Below are 4415 nucleotides of genomic sequence, written 5' to 3' on the forward strand. Positions count from 1 at the left end.
GTGATGCCTGAAACATGGGCATGCATTTTCCTCGCTGGCAATTTGATCCTGCGTTTCAGTCTTTCAGTTATAAAGGAACATTCAGACCCAGAATCAATTAATGCCCGCGCGGAGAAGTCGGTACCATTATGGTGAATGTGTAAGCGAGCAGTTCCTAATAGCACACCTGTGCTGGAATTGGCATGGCAGGATTTGACATTCTGGTTCGTAGAAGAAGGTGGTTGTCCCGATTCCTGTCTTTTCCGTGCCTGTACCGAAGTTGATGGGGTATTATCCGCATCTTTGAACGGGTTGCGCACCGCCGGTTGCTGAAGTGTGTCCGCATGAAGGAGCGTGTGGTGACGAGAGTGGCATTTGGAACAGTTGTATGAACTGGTGCACCTCGTCACTGTGTGTCCTGGGGATAAACAATTCAGGCAGCCAATTGTGGATTTGACGAATTTAATCCTTTCTACCGGGTTTAAATCGCAAAAACGTGAACAGTTGCGTAATCTGTGCTCTATAGATTTGCACATTTTACACATTGATTTTGTTGTGCGCTTGGTTACTTTTGTTTGAAAAGCACCAAGTCTTTTTGTAGGGGCCTCTGCCGACTGGCGCGACGTGTTTGACTTTTGCACTTTAGAGGTGGCATTTCCTGTAAAACCAGACACTGTTTCAAGTGTCTGAAAACGATTGGACAATAATTTGTTCATATCCTCCCACTTGGATATATCAGTTTTGTGGTCAATGCTCTGCTCCCATAGAGCCAACGTATTCTCAGGCAACTCCTCTATGGCGTTCTCTGCTTTTTCCCACTTGGCTTGCAACTCTTTTTGCTGTATTGCAAGAGTGTGTACAGTGTGCAGAGCCGCATTGATATCATTAAAATCGGCCTCGAATTCGATTATTCGATCGGCCAATCTAATGTAGGAATCCATGTTCATGGCTGAAAAATTTGTGGACAAATTGAGTGAGGAATGTAAATTTGTATGAACCTGTTCGAATCACCCAACCAACAACTATTAAATTACGCAAAATTTTAGTTATTACTCCTAATTTGTTTATTTTGTCTGACTTTGCAGAGTATTTGTGCTGTAAAACAGGGAGTAGGGGGGGAGCAACACCAATGTGTACTGTGTGAGGTAAAGGGGGCCACTCGCCAAACGTTTAATTTTATTATAAAATAAGTGCCGGGGTGCGTGTGCTCCTGGAGGTAGGTGGGCGCACCGGGGTCGATCTCAGTGGGAATAGGTGTATGGAATAGAAAATAAGCAAATAGACGAGATTTCTCGTTATAATATATGTGGTTTATTGTATAACTATATGAATTAGTTGGTTACAATATTACCTGAATTTATTGTGATCAGAACGGCAGAGATCGCTGGCGGCAGATGTGTACGCGTTGGTATAAACTCGACGAAAAGTGTGAAATCGTGAAATAAATCTTATGCAATAAAGAACAAAACTGTGTAACAAAGATTGATTAGAGAAATTAGTGAAAATAATAGTGACGCAAAAGAAAGTGAAATTTGCCGCAATCGAATGGCGTGAATTTTTTGTGAAAGTGAGGTTATGTGCACCTCTTCTTTGTGCTGTGTCTGGAGAGACTTACCGCTGGTGAGGGGACAGACCAGATAGTCACAAGGGATCTAAGACAACGTTAATGTCCCGCGTTTGCACTTAATTATCTCTTCGACACTAATAAATTATTCACACTTTTCGCGGTTAAATACGATTACTACGTGTAGTTTATAACCAAAAAAACAAATTGTGGCAAGAAATATTGCACTTACGTTGTGGCTGTTTGCTGTTCTGGTGATGATGTGGCAAGATGACTTGTGGTGTTGCTGATGGCTTAAGCTAGCTGTCGCTTGCTCAGTGTTTTTTTCACGTTTTGATATCAAATATAACCTTTTAGTTTTGGTTTTGTATAGCTGTTCGTGGGCAAATATTTTTCCGTATAAATTTTCGGGCTAATTAGGTTGTGGACTGCATTGCTAAGGTGCTGTTTCCAATTCCTGGTGAGATAGGACCAAATGTTCGGCCGGGATGTGTCTGATCCTGAGTAGGTGGGCGCACCGGGGTCGATCTCAATAAGCGGGAGTATGTGTAGAAAGACAAGAGAAGACGAGAATTTCTCGTTATAAAAGATGATCTTTATTCAGTAACGATAAATAGCTAGGGTACAATATTACCTGAATATAAAACGGCAGAGATCGCTGGCGGCAGATGTTAGCTGGTTGGCTGTTAGAATTCAAGAGGCCGGTTTTATAGCAAGCTACAACCGTTGACCCGCAAAATCCTCCGTTTTGGAGGGGAAAGGCACCCACACATCAACCTCGACATGCATATGCATGAGTGCTGACAAAAAGCACACATACATGTGGCGGTGATGGTGTGGGTGGTTATAAATTAAGTCGAGTATCGAGTATCGATTTGCAGAGTTGCATTGGGGGGATCGCAGTCAGATGCGGAAAAGTTAGGCATCCTGCCTAAACACCAATGCAATTACCATGTTTCATTCCTTTTTTCGTATTTGGTATAGAATTATGGCATTTTTTTCATTTTTCGTAATTTTCGATATCGAAAAAGTGAGCGTGGTCATATTCGGATTTCGGTCATTTTTTATACCAATACAAAGTGAGTTAAGGTTATTACGTGAACTGAGTTTAGTAAAGATATATCGGTTTTTGTTCAAGTTATCGTGTTAACGGTCGAGCGGAAGGACAGACGGTCGACTGTGTATAAAAAATTGGCGTGGCTTCAACCGACTTCGCCTATTTTCACAGAAAACAGTTATCGTCCTAGAATCTAAACCTCTACCAAATTTCACAAGGATTGGTAAATTTTTATTCGACTTATGTTATTAAAAGTATCCTAGACAAATTAAATGAAAAAGGGCGGAGCCACGCCCATTTTGAAATTTTCTTTTATTTTTGAATTTTGTTGCACCATATCATTACTGGAGTTGAATTCTAAAATAATTTACTTATATACTGTAAAGATATTAAATTTTTTGTTAAAATTTGACTTAAAAAAATTTTTTTTTAAAGTGGGCGTGGTCGGTCTCCGATTTTTCTAATTTTTATTAAGAATACATATAGTAATAGGGGTAATGTTTCTGCCAAATTTTATCATGATATCTTCAACGACTGCCAAATTACAGCTTGCAAAACTTCTAAATTACCTTCTTTTAAAAGTGGCCGGTGCTACACCCATTGCCCAAAATTTTACTAATTTTCTATTCTGCGTCATACGTTCAACTCATCTACCAAGTTTCATCGCTTTATCCGTCTTTGGTAATGAGTTATCGCACTTTTTCGATTTTTCGAAATTTTCGATATCGAAAAAATGGGCGTGGTTATAGTCCGATATCGTTCATTTTAAATAGCGATCTGAGATGAGTGCCCTGGAACCTACATACCAAATTTCATCAAGATACCTCAAAATTTACTCAATTTATCGTGTTAACGGGCGGACGGACGAATGGACGGACGGACATGGCTCAATCAAATTTTTTTTCGATACTGATGATTTTGATATAAGGAAGTCTATATCTATCTCGATTCCTTTATACCTGTACAACCAACCGTTATCCAATCAAAGTTAATATACTCTGTGTGCAAAGCACGCTGAATATAATAAAAATGCTGTAGAACAGGAGCAGCACTTTTGTGACTACATAAACCCTGTTTCAATCTTTTATGTCCCTGCACAGAACCCTAATTGACCGTTTTCAACCAAAACAACAATGGAAACCCGTTTCCCGTTATGCTAACTTAAGCGAGTGCTTGTCAGAAAGAAGTCAACCCACTTGTACTTATCCACAATGGTAAATACTAGCAATATATTTTGTTAAAATGTTTGTTGTTAGACTCAAGCAATAAAGTGGTATTTGTACAGCATATTTACGTTTTATATTTTAAGTGTTAGAGTGTTAGAAAACATACATACGCGTATACATACCCGTTAGATTTTTATCAACGACTGAAAGCCCCGTCACATAAGCAGTTTTCCATATATATATATGCGTTTTACTCAATGTTATGCATTATGAGTAGATTGCACGTATTTTTATGGGGAACGGTAGATTGAGCGACACTGGCGCCATCTGACATGAAAAAGTAGCCAACTTGCAAACTTTTGCTGCAAGCAAAGCATAAGAAGAAGAACTTGATATTTGCTTTGGCTATGGATGCTGGCACATTTTCCAAGTGAAATTATTTTTCCCACTCGTTGGTAACTTTTCTAACATTTTTTGCAATTAAAAACAGCAACATAACAAATGAATACAACACAAAATATGTTAGCAAGTATTTTTGTTATATAGGGAGAATTTTTGTAACAGTACTTCGCGAAATTTTGTATGTGGGCAAGGCGAAATAAACTTCAATTGCCAAGTCTAAATTTCCTTCATATTTATAAACGCAACA

Source organism: Eurosta solidaginis, chromosome 1 (genome assembly GCF_040869045.1).
Source record: "Eurosta solidaginis isolate ZX-2024a chromosome 1, ASM4086904v1, whole genome shotgun sequence".
Classification (NCBI taxonomy): domain Eukaryota; kingdom Metazoa; phylum Arthropoda; class Insecta; order Diptera; family Tephritidae; genus Eurosta; species Eurosta solidaginis.